Source organism: Sminthopsis crassicaudata, chromosome 5 (assembly GCF_048593235.1).
Source record: "Sminthopsis crassicaudata isolate SCR6 chromosome 5, ASM4859323v1, whole genome shotgun sequence".
In the NCBI taxonomy this organism is placed as follows: Eukaryota; Metazoa; Chordata; class Mammalia; order Dasyuromorphia; family Dasyuridae; genus Sminthopsis; species Sminthopsis crassicaudata.
In genome coordinates, this window is record NC_133621.1 from 209784154 (window position 1) to 209799224 (window position 15071).

At 36.3% G+C, this 15071-nt stretch overlaps 1 protein-coding gene across 1 annotated transcript in view; it reads left to right on the plus strand.

The window, feature by feature from the left end:
• The window catches only part of C5H12orf56 (chromosome 5 C12orf56 homolog), a 131961-nt gene that overhangs the window by 39423 nt on the left and 77467 nt on the right, over nt 1–15071 (plus strand). The gene's annotated exons all lie outside the window — the stretch shown is intronic.

Below are 15071 nucleotides of genomic sequence, written 5' to 3' on the forward strand. Positions count from 1 at the left end.
AGTTAAACTTCAGTTGATCTGGAGTATTTTTGATCTAGGTGCTCCTCTTCACCTCTCCATAAATTTTTTTCTTTTTCTTTTTCTTTTTCTTTTTTTTTTCCTGAGGCTGGGGTTAAGTGACTTGCCCAGGGTCACACAGCTAGGAAGTGTTAAGTGTCTGAGATCAGATTTGAACTTGAATTCCTCCTGAATTCAGGGCTGGTGCTATATATCCACCTAGCTGCCCCCTCTCCTTAATTTTTCAAAACTTTCTTGCTCAGTCATGATTATTGATGGCTTCCCATAAGTCATCCATCAATGATCTAGCCAACATTCTGGAGATTTATTTTACCTTTTAATAATCTATGGATAGCAATCAGTCTGTTCATCTATTATCCCTCATTCTTACTAGTTGGTTCACATCTTTTTTTTTATCATTCCATAAGGAAGGGAGGATGTAGTACCTCTCCTCACTTCAAATGATGTCTATAGAAAGCCCAGGATGTAATCACAAAGTGTTAATGAAAATGACTGTAAATGTAAATCTAAACCAGGATCCTTTTATTAAGTGTGAATATCTCTCATGTAAAGGAGGGAATAGAGAGTCTGGCTGAGCGAATAAATTAGAAATGCCTCAGGGGACTTTAAAAAGCTACATCTTAGATGACTATATGGTGTTTTAAGTTCAAACATGGAGCTGCCTTTGGAGGGGGGAGAGAAATTCTCTTTCTAACTTTCTCTTTACCATATTGGCACTGTCATTGAGGAGAAAAAGGAGACACCTCATCCAATGGGGAGCAGAGATACAGATATTCACAAATATAGAGAGATGGAAGCCAATTCAAAGAGCTTAATCCCTAGATTAAATTGGGTTGTGGAGAAGAACAGATGGGAAAAATAGATAAGTTTAAGAAAGAGAACTTTTAGGTACTGCAGTAATAGGAACTGTGAATTGTCTTTACCATACCTGTATTCTAAATGTGTGTCTTTTATCATTATATTCTAATTTTGAGCCCTCCTAATTTTTCATTGGGATACATGACTCTGGGATTTCTCTGACATTTTCATCATTTCTCAGGAAGTTCATTACTAGGAAACCTTTACATGATCCCATCAGCCTTCTGACTTGTTCAATTTTTCTACCCTGTTCCTTGATAGCTTCTTCTAGGGTCTGTCTTTATTAGATTATAAGCAATTTGAAGATATTGACTTTTCTTTTCTTTTTTGTATTTGTATTTCTATCATTTAGCGAAGTATCTGGCATATAGTAGGAGCTTAATCAATATTTATTGACTATTGATGGATCCCATTCTTTCTGTTGAACGAATATTTGTGGGAAAGCACCTCATAGGTTTATAGAAGGAGCTTAAAAAAAAAAAGCACAGTTGTTCTTACTTTTGTGTAGGTAAAGTAGGGGAAAGACAACTCTTTGTTTAGTACTGTATATGTGAAGGAAGATATGACTGTTGATTTCTGAAGAAAATGTTGCTGTACCTGTTTAAGGGACTTAATGAATTCTCCCATTCATGGGAGAAACAAGGATATCAAGAAGGTCAGAAAATCAAGAGAAATAGGCATGGACTTTTGAATGGTTATTGTGACTTTCAGAAGCCCAGAATTGTAAGAGAAGTTGCCCCCCCCCCCAACATGTCCCTAATTTTCAGCTTGCTTCACTAAGACTGCTAAGGATTTCTCTTGAATGAATGAGATAATTCCTTCTCCTGGTTTGAACTGAGATTTTTTTTTTCACTTCCAGCCGAAGAGTTATGACTTCCACTAGTTCTAGCAGGTTCTTGACTTTTCCTTCAAAAACTGTCTTGACTATAGTCACATCCACAGCAGATTAATAATAATAATAATAAAAAACTAGAGCAGCATTCTTTTAAAAATATATGTATATTTTTATTATAGCTTTTTATTTACAAAACATATACATGGTTAATTTTTTCAGCATTGACTCTTGCAAAATTTTCTCTTCCAAAATTTCCCCTACTTCCCCCCACCCCCTTCCCTAGATGGCAGGTTGTAAAGGACTAGAACTGAGAAGATGCACTTAACTGAGATAACCTAGCACTTAAGGCTAATTACCAATTGGACAATTCTCTATTAACATATGCTTGGAGAATGACCCTCCCTAACTATTCTGTGCTGGCTCAATTGGTGGGTGTGGACAAAGAAGGAAAAGAGAGAGATGAGAGGGTGGAGTAGCATATGCAGGATCATTCTGTGGTGGTGGAGTGAAAGGAAGGAGGTGTGTAGATTCCTATATCTAATCCCCTGACAGTGATCCCAAAAGACCAAGAATAAAGACTTTTGCTTATCCTGACTCCGGATGATTCTAAGATATACAGGGTCACAACAGCAGGTAGTCCAATACATGTTAAATATGTTAAAATATATGTTAAATGCAATGCATATTTATACAGTTATCTTGTTGCACAAGAAAAATCGATCTAGGAAGAAAAAAAACCTGAGAAGGAAAACAAAAATGCAAGCAAACAATAACAGAAAGAGTGAAAATGCTATGTTGTTTTCCACACCCAGCTCTATAGTCTTCTCTCTGGGTGTAGAAGGCTCTCTTCATCTCTGAACAATTGGAACTGATTTGGTTCATCTCATTGTTGAAGAGAACCACGTCCATGATCATCATATAGTATTGTTGTTGAAGTGTATAATGATCTACTGGTCCTGCTTATTTCACTCAGCATCAGTTCATGTCTCTCCAGGCCTTTCAGAAATCATCCTGCTGGTCATTTCTTACAGAACAATAATATTCCATAACCTTCATATACTATTTTACCCAACCATTCTCCAATTAATGGGCATTCATTCAGTTTCCAGTTCCTTCCCACTACAAAAAGGGCTGCCACAAACATTTTTGCACATGTAGGTCCTTTTCCCTTTAAGATCTCTTTGGGATGTAAGTAACACTGCTGGATCAAAGGGCATGCACAGTATGATAACTTTTTGAGCATAGTTCCAAATTAGAGCAGTATTCTTTTTAAAAATGTATTTTTCCTTTATAAACCGCTAGATTAAGAATTGTGTATTCACTTATGTATTGAAAGGATGATTTGATTTACAAATTTACTCAGTAAATTAACTCGTTTACTATATGAATATTAAGCAATTTGTGGAATATCTCCAATTTCTATTTGTTTTCTTTAGATTGATGAGTTTATTTATCATGTAGTATTTAAATAGTCATTTGTGTAACTAACATTTGGTGGGGAGGGGCTAAACCAATAAGCATAAATTAAGGCTTATCCTTCTTCTTAGGAACGATCAGTGAAGCAATTTTTCTTATAAACCTAGACCTGTAATTCTAGATAAGAGATATTTGTTAAGTGGCAGATATCTATCTATCTATCTATCTATCCATCCATCTATCTATCTATCTATCTATCTATCTAGAGACAGACTGAGGATCCAACCCGTAAATACAAGTTGGGGGAAGTATAGGGAAAGGAAATATAAGGAGAGAATTATTATAGATTTCTTGTATATTTTTCCTCATTTATCAATCAATAAGCAATTATTAAACACTTAGTAAGTAATAGGAATACAAAGAAAAGGTGAAAACAGCTCTGACCCCAAGGATTTCATATTAGAATGGGAGAAACAACATATACATAGTTACATTAATGCAGTGGCTATAACAGTTAGCAGGAGGACTACTCTGATGTTTCAGGTTTCTTTGTAAAGGTATGATCCATAATAAATTCCTCGACTGATGTGTAAAATAGGCATATAAAGAATATAGAGGCTCCGTTGGCGTGAAGATTGCAAATCAGTCAACCATAATTGACGTCACGACAAATTTGAGCAACTGAAGAGAAGGCAGTTAGGGTGTCGGAAGTTTAGTGTATAGCTAGAAGCAACCCTGTTAAGGTCTGGATAATTAAACAGATGCCAAGTAAAGATCCAAAGTTTCATTAGGCAGAGATGTTAGAGGGTACAGGGAGGTCAATGAATGAATGATTAATAATTTTTATTAGTGGGTGGGTTTTGCGTAGGTTGGTCATTAGGTTTTTTTGGTTGAATTACAACAATGGTTTTTCATGCCATAGGTTATGGTTAGTTAGAGTCCATACTAAAATTATAATGGAAATGATAGTAATTTTTTAATTGTCTTTGTTACAGATTTTTGGGTTTGTTGCTTTTGCTTCTAAGCCATCTCCAGTATATGGAGGCTTAGGTCTTGTAGCTAGTGGGGGTGTTGGGTGTGCGATTGTTGTAAGTTTAAATAGTACTTTTTTACAGAATAGATAGAAAATAGCCTTCTTTATGGAAGACCTCCTGCAGGAAGGTATGTTTGAGTTACAGTATGAATAACATTTTAAAGAAAGTTAACAATCCTAAAAGGCAGAAGTGAGAAGGAAGAATTTCCTACAGGAAATGGCCATTCAAAGGTAAAGCGTTGGGAGATGGAGCATTGTGTAGGAATAACAACAAATAAGCCAAAGTGGCTGGATTGCAAAGTCAATGGAAAGGAGTAATGAGATACAGGAAAGAACCAGGCTGTAAGGAGCTTTAAATGTTCTCCCCTTACCTCCACACCCAAAAAAAGGGATGTAAACTTGATCTAAAGGTAATTGGAAACTATTGAAGGTTACTGAATTGGGGCAGAGGATAACATAGATCTGGGTTTTAAGGGGAAAAAATCACTTGGGATCCAGCTGTGTGGAGAATGGGATTGCTATGGGGAGAGACTTGATTCTGGAAAGTCACTTTGCAGACTGTTGCAATTCATTAGGCAAGAGGTGATGGGAGACATGAATTGTGTACAAATCATCCTTGGTAATACACTTACTTCTGCTTACCTTTCATTTCTCCATTAGTTTTGGATTCATCTACAAATTTGATACTTTAGTGATTTTGGCTGTGTCAGGAAGGATGCTTTCTGCTGAGACTGATTAGAAAAATTCCTTATTGAAAGGGAGTTCCTCCAAATTCTCCTATTTGCAAATGACAATGTTTTTATAGCCTAGACTATAGGGTGTAGTGTTTCTAGTTTAGTTATAAGAGTAAGTTCATAATAATGATGAAATGATCTTGAGCAGGTATAAGACAGTGGTAAACAAACACCTTGCCTCTGTCTTATCCCTAAGGGACGGAGAATAATCCAGTGACTTGTGATAAAGAGATGAGAACTCATACCTCTCAACCTTCAATGCTGCTTTTCCTCAGTAGACAGATTTCTCCATTTATATGTATTTTATTGATTAGGGAGCTTAGGAAAGTACTTTACCATCACACTTTTCTAGGACCACTATTGTGTGAACTACTTAGCAGCTCCCAGCAGTTTCAGATATAAACTTTAAATGAAGTCTGCAGCCAATTGAACACTTAAAAAATGAGTTGCCTTTTAATGGTACCAAGTGGAAGAAAAATGCTATTGATGTTTAAATCTGAAGAGTCATTCTTAGCTGTGTTTCTATTTGCAACTTCTATTGATTTTCAGCAAGTGAAAATAAATGACAATTTATCGCTACAGAGCAGGGTAAATAGATGGATGAGCTTTGGGGAAAATGACCTGGTTGATAAGTAGATATAAAGCCAAACAATTCATTGTTTGTTTGAATGTAAAATGTGCTCTGCTAAACTGGAACATCCCAGGGGGAAAAAGACATGAGAACCCCCCCCAAAAAAACTAATGACTACAACTTGTATTTTTGCTGTATTGTTTCAGAACTTCCTGGTGTTCCTGCTAGGAAAATCATTCAATCTTCATCCAATGTTCTTAGAATCCCTGTTGTTTTGTCTGAGAGCAGAATGACTTTGGTATCAGCCCCTTACTAAAATAATACTAATGTAGTCTTTAAAAGACATTAAAATGTGAATAAGTATTGGTTTTAGAACCAGGAATATCTGAGTTCAGTCTTATTTTTGACATATTAGTTGTATGATCCTGGACATATCATTTGACCTCTTTATCTTCTTGGCTACTCTCTAAGAAAGAAGTTCTAAACATGGTCTGTGGATGGATTTCAGTAAGTCTGTGAATTTGGATAGAAAAAAAAATGACATCTTAATTTTGACTGCCCTGTAACTGAAATTTAGTAATTTGTCTCATTGTTTACAAACATTACTCTCAAAAGGATCTACAGACTTCACCAGCCTGCTAAAGGGGACCACGATACCCAAAAGATCAATAACTCTAAGACTATCTAGACTTGTAAGAAAATGACCTGCTTTTCTATATCAATGACATCAAAGGTTCAGTTCTATTTCTATTAATTTTATTTATTTTTTTTTCTTTAACATTTTTCTCAATGAACAAAAATCCATTTTCTATTCCTCTCACTTTTTTTCTCATGGGGGAAAAAGGAAGGAAATACCTTATAACAAATCTCTATTCTTATCAAAACCTTGTCAAAAATATCTTCCAATAAGTCTTTTTCCTATAAGAAGCCTTATTTAGGGCAGCAAGGTGGCACAGTGAATAAAATACTAGTTTTGGAGTCAGGAGTACCTGAGTTCAAATCTAGCTTCAGACATGTAGTAGTTGAGTAACCCTAAGTCACACAAGTCATTTAACTCTGTGAATGTCCACCTAGCTACCAAGGACCCCATTCTAGGGAGATACAAGGACCAAAATTAATTTTGTTCCTGTCTTCAAGGAGCTTATATTCTTCTTGAGAGATATGAGTTCTGAGTTTCATCATCACAGATCACAGATGACTTATTTGCCATCCTTTGGGATGTTTATTATTTTATATATAAAATATATAATTATATTATACACACACACACACACACATATATATATATATATATATATATGTATATATATATATATAACAATACATACATGACAACTCATAGACTTTAATACAAAAAAAAGTACAAATTAATTTCTGGGTTCCTGGTGTGAGAAATCACTTATAACTGGAGAAACTGGGAAAGGCTTTTTTATGAGGCTTTTGAGTTGAGTCTTAATAGAGCCCATGGTCATTTTCCATCACAGGCTGGTTCCTTTTAATATCTTAGAAAAATACCACTCACTTTCTCAATCCACAGACAGAATAATCTTCCTAGGATCCCAGTTGTTTGCAACATAATACTTATTTAAATGGAAATCTCGAAAGTTTCCTTTGTTCAGCCCCTCCTGTCTCAATAGCCTGAATTGGTAAATCCACTGAACTGGTATAATATATTCATTTAAGAGAACTAGGTGAGCTTGTATGATCTTAGGAGCAGGCCCTGCTCTGATGCTGCCTCAGATTGCTCTGCTTCTCCTAATTAATGGTTGGAGCCATTTTAAACAGCTGACTGCAATGGCTGCTCTGTCAGTGAACAGAGGAATAAGTGATAGGAAAGAAGTCAGGCGTTAAGTTAAGAAATGCCCCAAAAGGAAGACTTGCATGGGTGGGGAAAAGGGATAGTAAAATGGTGGATGGAAGGATAAGTAATTCCTAGCTAAACAGGAGCCACAACTCTAGGGAAGTCAAGAGGCTTTAGACTAAGGATTCTGCTCTATGTTCGCTGAGCTAACAGAACTCAGGATTTCCTTTTATAGATACATTTTAGCTTCCAACAATTTCCTTGCTTTGCTGCTCTCTGATCAGTAATTAATTTAACTGCTTACCTCAGCCCACTACAACCATCTGGGTTCTGCAAGCCTTGTGATAACCAGAACAATCTGACTTTTCAGTTTATATCTCCTCTTCCCCCTGCTTCCTCTGCCTCAGGGGGAAATTGCCTCTTCTCTCCCTTCCTCTGTTGGCCTACTAATAATCATCATGGGGGGCTTGGGTGAAGAAAACGTCTTTTGTAATCAAGTTCTGCATGTCCCCCCAAACAAAAAACTGCCATAAACATTCTCTTAGCCTTCTGGGGAAAAAAAAAAGCAAGGCACATTTGAGAGACTAAGGCAGCCAACTCCTGGGAGCAGTTGGAAGCAGCAGTCCAGACCCTAGAAAAAAATTTTGTAATTTTTTTTTGAAAAGGCCAAGCATCTCCCATAATTTATGAACCAGTGCCAGTTATTTATGGGCCTCTATCCCTAGCTTTGCACCTTGGACCAAGCCCAGGTAGCCTTTGTTATATTCTTTCATTTGCCTTGTTGCCTCTTAGGGTTCCAACTCCCTATCATTAAATACTGGGAAGGGACCTTATTGTGTGATCCATGGGAAATTACTTAAACTTTCTGTTCCTTAATTTCCTTATCTGTAAAATGAGGGAGTTAGACTTAATGCTCTCTAGAGTTCCCCTCCAGCTATAAGTCTTATGATTTTATGATTTTCCAGCAGTTTTGCTCCACCCCACAATCAAATTCTGGAGCTATCTAGTAAAAGTCACATACAGCTACCAATATACTTATTTGGCAATGTGTCTTGCCTTTTTTCATGGCCAGTCTTGTGGTAGATCACACTCCCAGCCTACCTATGAAGAACTGTTTGCAAGAGTGAGGAGGAATCAGGGAAGCTTGGAGAGTATCATGTCTTTTCCCACTGATTCCTTCTATTACCATACATGGAGTTTCTTAGTCACCCACTGATTAGCCTGCCATAATTCTATGTCAAATAAGGGGAAAAGAAAGCCCTCAACCCAATCCTTATCCTTGGAGAAATCACAGTTCCTTTTTATGCCACAATCTATCTCTTTTTGATTGTTGAAATTGAACCACCAGGACTCCGATTATTGTGGGAACACACTATTGTGAGTTTTGGGATCCTCTATGAACTTTTTGGATTAAGAGCTTTGCCATAAAGAGTGAAGAGAATTGGTAGGAAACCAATCTGATCTGGACCAATGACTTGACAGACTAAATTTAGTCTGAAGAAGATTAATGGTCTTATTGGGGCTGAATAAGAAACATAATTTAAAGAACTGAAATAAAATAATCCATTCCTCCATTTTTCTACTAGTATTGGCAATTAGCTGACTGAGGAAAGGTCAATTTTCACTCCCTTTATGGTCAGAAACATTGATCAACATAGTATCTATTGCTACCAGCCTTAAAGTTCAGCCAGTTCCTACATCAGTACTCCTTCCCCATAGTATGACAAGTAGCATGAATAAGACAAAAAAAAAAAAAAAAAAAAAAGTTGCCTCCGCAAAGGTCATTTGTTTTTTCAATCCAATTGCTTCCAGATGCCTCAATCCTGGCCAGTTGAACTTGTCAGGATTGACCAGGAAGGCAATAAGCATGAGGAATTTTTTGGAAGAAGTTATTATTCAGAATATTTACAATTCTTGGCAAAGAGCTACAAGGACAGAACATGTTAAATACTATTGTATTGGGCAAATATTTATGTGCCTACTATGAACAAAGCCATTATGATAGATATGGAGATTCAGAGACAAAATAGTCCTTGCCAGCAAAGAGCTTATTCCACAAAACTGAAAACAATCCTTTTCTCTAATTGGGCTTACATTTTACTGTGGGACTTTTTTTTTTCATAATTTTTATCATGTATATTCACATTAGGAGGAAGCCAATGGATGGGGTTGCTGAGAGGATGGATAAAAGAGTCCACACCATTAATCTGAGCAGATCTTTGGTAGTGGGGATGGCACTATTGAGAGAGAAAACCTGAATTTTACATCCAAGCTACTCTCTGAAGCAAGCTGGGTGGTGCATTGATTACTCTGACCTTTTTATTTTAGTTATATCTCTTGATATCTTTAAGTGGATATTATTACAGTTTTATCCCTGGTAGAGGCCCCTGGTTGAATTCGTAGCAGAATTCTTTAAATCACTTATTGCATCCAATCAGAAGGTCAAGTTATGAAGCTAACCTCCAAGTTTCCCCTATAAAAAAAAATTTATTTGAAATGGTCAAAGGATTTGGACAATTTTCAGATGAAAAAATTAAAACCATTTCTAGTCATATGAAAAAATGCCTTAAATCACTATTGATCAGAGAAATGCAAAGTAATACAACTTTGAGGTACCCCTACAAACCTCTTAGATTGGCTAAAATGACAGGATAAAATAATGACAAATGTTGGAGAGGATATGGGAGAATTGGGACACTAAACATTGTTGGTGGAATCGTGAACTAATCCAACCATTTTTGGAGAGTAACTGAGAATTATGCCCAACGGGCTATCAAATTGTGTGTACCCTTTGATCCAGCCGCACCTCCACTGAGTCTGTATCTCAAAAAAGATCATTAAAAAGGGGAAAAGGATATGTGCAAAAATGTTTATAGAAGCCCTTTTTATAGTGGTAAAGAACTGGAAATTGAGTGAATGCCTAAATTTGGAAAATGACTGAATAAGTTATGATACATGAATTTTATGGATTATTATTGTTCCATAAGAAACAATCAGCAAGCTGACTTCAGAAAGATTTCAGAAAGGCCTGGAAAGTTATAGGAACTGATGCTAAGTGAGGTGAGAAGAACCAAGAGAACACTGTACACAGCAACAATAAGATTATGTGATCACCAACTCTGATGGACATGGTTCTTTTCAATAATGAGTGATTCAGAATATATCCTCATACAGTATCGTTGCTGAAGTATATAATGATCTCCTGGTTCTGCTCATTTCATTCAGCATCAGTTCATGTAAGTCTCTCCAAGCCTCTCTGTATTCATTCCGCTGGTCATTTCTTTCTTTTTTATTATTATAGCTTTTTATTGACAGAACATATGCATGGATTTTTTTTACAACATTATCCCTTGCACTGACTTCAGTCTGACTTTTCCCTTCCCTCCCTCCATCCCTTCCCCTAGATGGCAGGCGGTCTTATACATGTTAAATATATTATAGTATATCCTAGATACAATATATGTGTGCAGAACTGAATTTCTTGTTGCACAGGAAGAATTGGATTCAGAAGGTAAAAATAACTTGGGAAGAAAAACAAAAATGCAAACAGTTCACATTCATTTCCCAGTGTTCCTTCTCTGGGTGTAGCTGATTCTATCCATCATTGATCAATTGGAACTGAATTAGATCTTCTCTTTATTGAAGATATCCACTTCCATCAGCATACATCCTCATACAGTATCATTGTTGAAGTGTATAATGATCTCCTGGTTCTGCTCATTTCACTCAGCACCAGTTCATGCCAGTCTCTCCAGGCCTTTCTGTATTCCTCCTGCTGGTCATTTCTTACAGAACAATAATATTCCATAACTTTCATATACCATAATTTACCCAACCATTCTCCAATTGATGGGCATCCATTCATTTTCCAGTTTCTAGCCACTACAAAAAGGGCTGCCACAAACATTTTGGCACATACAGGTCCCTTTCCCTTCTTTAGTATTTCTTTGAGATATAAGCCCAGTAGTAGAACTGCTGGATCAAAGGGTATGCACACTTTGATAACTTTTTGGGCATAATTCCAGATTGCTCTCCAGAATGGTTGGATTTGTTCACAACTCCACCAACAATGTATCAGTGTCCCAGTTTTCTCGCATCCCCTCCAACATTTGTCATTATCTTTTTCCTGTTATCTTAGACAATCTGACAAGTGTGTAGTGGTATCTCAGAGTGATCTTAATTTGCATTTCTCTGATCAATAGTGATTTGGAACACTTTCATATGAGTGGAAATAATTTCAATTTCATCATCTGAAAATTGTGTGTTCATATCCTTTGACCATTTATCAATTGGGGAATTGCTTGATTTCTTATAAATTAGAGTCAATTCTCTATTTATTTTGGAGATGAGGCCTTTATCAGAATCTTTAATTGTCAAAATGTTTTCCCAGTTTATTGCTTCCCTTCTAATCATGTTTGCATTCGTTTTGTTTGTAAAAAAAGCCTTTTAATTTTATATAATAAAATTTTTCTATTTTTTGATCAATATTGATCTCTAGTTCTTCTTTAGTCATAAATTCCTTCCTCCTTCACAAGCCTGAGAGGTAAACTATCCTATGCTCCTCTAATTTGACTGTGTTAAGTGTGGGCCTATGTTTAGTTTCTGATATACTAATTTCCAGTTTTCCCAGCAGTTTTTGTCAAATAGTGAATTCTTATCCCAAAAGTTGAGATCTTTGGGTTTGTCAAACACTAGATTGCTATAGTTTTGGGACTATATATAGTCATAGAACTATTTTGTCCTGTGAACCTAACCTATTCCACTGATGAACTAGTCTATTTCTTAGCCAATACCAAATGGTTTTGGTGACTGATGCTTTATAATATAGTTTTAGATCAGGTACAGCTAGGCCGCCTACATTTGATTTGATTTTTTTTTTATTAGTTTCCTTGAAATTCTTGACCTTTTGTTCTTCCATACGAATTTTGTTGTTATTTTTTTCTAGGTCATTAAAATAGTTTCTTGGGAGTCTGATTGGTATAGCACTAAATAAATAGATTAGTTTAGGTTGTACTATCATCTTTATTATATTCGCTCAGCCTATCCAAGAGCACTTAATATTTTTCCAATTGTTTAAATCTGACTTTATTTGTGTGGAAAGTGTTTTGCAGTTTTGCTCACATAGTTCCTGACTTTCCTTTGGCAGATATATTCCCAGATATTTTATGCTATTGACAGTTATTCTGAATGGAATTTCTTTTTGTATCTCTTGCTGTTGTATTTTGTTGTTGAGGATTTATGTGGATTTATTTTGTATCCTGCAACTTTGCTAAAGTTGTAGATTATTTCTAATAGCTTTTTAGTAGACTCTCCAAGGTTCTCTAAGTATACCATCATATCATCTGCAAAGAGTGATAATTTGGTATCCTTATTATCTACTCTAATTCCTTTAATCTTTTTCTCAACTCTTATTGCTGAAGCTAGTGTTTCTAATACAATATTGAATAGTAATGGTGATAGTGGGCAACCTTGTTTCACTAATGATATTATTGGGAATGGTTCCAGTTTATCCCCATTACATATGATGCTTACTGATGGTTTTAAATAGATGCTCCTGACTATTTTAAGAAAAAGTCCATTTATTCCTATACTCTCAAGTGTTTTTAATAGAAATCTATGTTAGGTTTTATCAAATGCTTTTTCTGTGTCTATTGAGATGATTATATGGTTTTTGTTAATTTGGTAATTTATATAGTCAATTATGCTAATAGTTTTTCTAATATTGAACCAGCCAATAGGGTCATATTCTGTTTTGACTTTGCAGGGTAATATATTTCTATACTATAGGCCTATTGCACTTTTTGGACTAAAGAGCTATATCATAAAGAGTGAAGACAATTGACAGAAACCCACTCTGGTCTGGACTAGCACATTAGACTTAGTCCCTCTGGATCTGAATAAGAAAATAATTTAAAGAGCTTAGTATAAAATAATCCACTTCTCTATGGTCCTAGTACAACTTGAAGAGTGATAGTATTATCTACAAAAATAGGGAAATTAGAGGGGAAAATGAGTACTTATTGGTATCTATTGAGTTTGAGATGTTCATGAAACTTTTGTGGGGAGATATCTAGTGGGCAGGTGATAACATGCAACTGAAGTTTAGGAATATATTTTTGAAGTCATCTGTTTAGAGATGACTTCAACCCAAGGGAGCTGATAGGAGTCATATTGTTAGAGATGAGTTAAGTCCATGGGGACAATATGAGATCTCCAGTTGGGAGAGACAGATGTCCCAGGTCAGAACTCTGAAATACACAAATTAATGAAGTAGAAGATTGATAATGATCCAAAAACAGATACTAAAAAATAGCAGACATAGAAGAAACAAGAAAGAGCAATGCTATAGAAGCCAAGGAAGGAAGTAGTGCCTTGAAGGTAGGAGTAGTACAATTAATCAATAATAATTAAGTACTTGCTCTGTTTGGGGGCAGTGAGGTACCTCAGTGAATAGAGTACTGGGCTTGGAGTCAGGAGTACTCATCTTTATGAGTTCAAATCTGGCTTCAGATATACTTATTAGCTGTGTAGCCCTGGGCTGTTCACTTAACTGTATTTCTTCATCTATCAAATAAATAGGAAAAGGAAATGGCAAACCACTCTAGTATCTTTGCCAGAAGAGTTGGACATTAACTGAAAAATCTCTCTGTGGAAGTAATTTGGAACATTTCCTCTCCCCTTGATGAGAGATAGGAAAGAGGGAACCTCGTTGGTCGGTGCAAAGATAGTCCCATGACGGTACAGTGTCCCCTGTAAATGAATTTTCAGGCCCAAAAACCTAGATTGATGAAAAGGTTTATTGTAGGGATTTGGAAGTAAAGTTGAAGGTAGAAAGACTCCAGGGCCAAAGGTGGTCACTGGGCGGGCAGGAGCCCTTACATGGCCAAAAGGATACCATGTTGGGGGGAAAGGTTCCTGCCAAGAGAGAGCTCTAGTCTGGCTCTTTTATAACTAAAAGGGGCTTGTGGATGATACCCCAAGTTCTTGGCGGGCTTTCAGCCAGGGTCAGCATTGAATAGAATTCAATGGGTTTAAACTGTGGGGGTTGGAAAACTCAAGTTAGTTCAGATCCGGTGGGGGCTAGGCCGGGATATCATTGGAATTCAAAAGGGTGCTTTTTGACCAGGATTTGTGAATCAAAGGTTAACCCTGGGGGTTGGGGAATCAGAAAGGAATCTTAAAGGGACCTCAACCCCTATTACCCTTAAAAATACTGAGAAAACACTTAATAATTAACAATTTTCCTAATCTGAAATGAACATTTATTTAGAGTTTATCAGGCAGTGTGTTAAGTACTTTACAATCATCTCATTTTATCCTCCCAGCAATCCTGTGAAGTAGATGGTATTATTATCCCCATTTACAGAGGAAGAAATAGAGGCAAACAGAGGTTAAGCAGCTCTTAATGGTCTGAGGCTGGATTTGAACTCAGCTCTTCTGACTCAAGATCCAGCACTTTTTCTACTGTATCATTCTTAAGAACAACTTTATAAATCTTGATTTCTCAATTCTAAAACAATATTACTAACTAAAATCTTTTGATGTCATTCTTATCAAAGATCTAACTAGTTTCTCACTCCCAAGCCCTGCCCCTCTTTCTGATCTGCCCAGAATACTCCCCTTAAGTGATTCCACAGGGCAAGGAATCTTTGCTTGATCCACTTAAGAGATATCACTTTCTTTCCCTATACCTTTTTTCCTTTAGGATAATGGTCATACTAGGAGAAGAAAGCAGTGTTTGTTTACTTCAGTTAATAGAAGCGGTTCTTAATTTTGCTTCTGGACAGTTAGAAAGGAGGATCCAT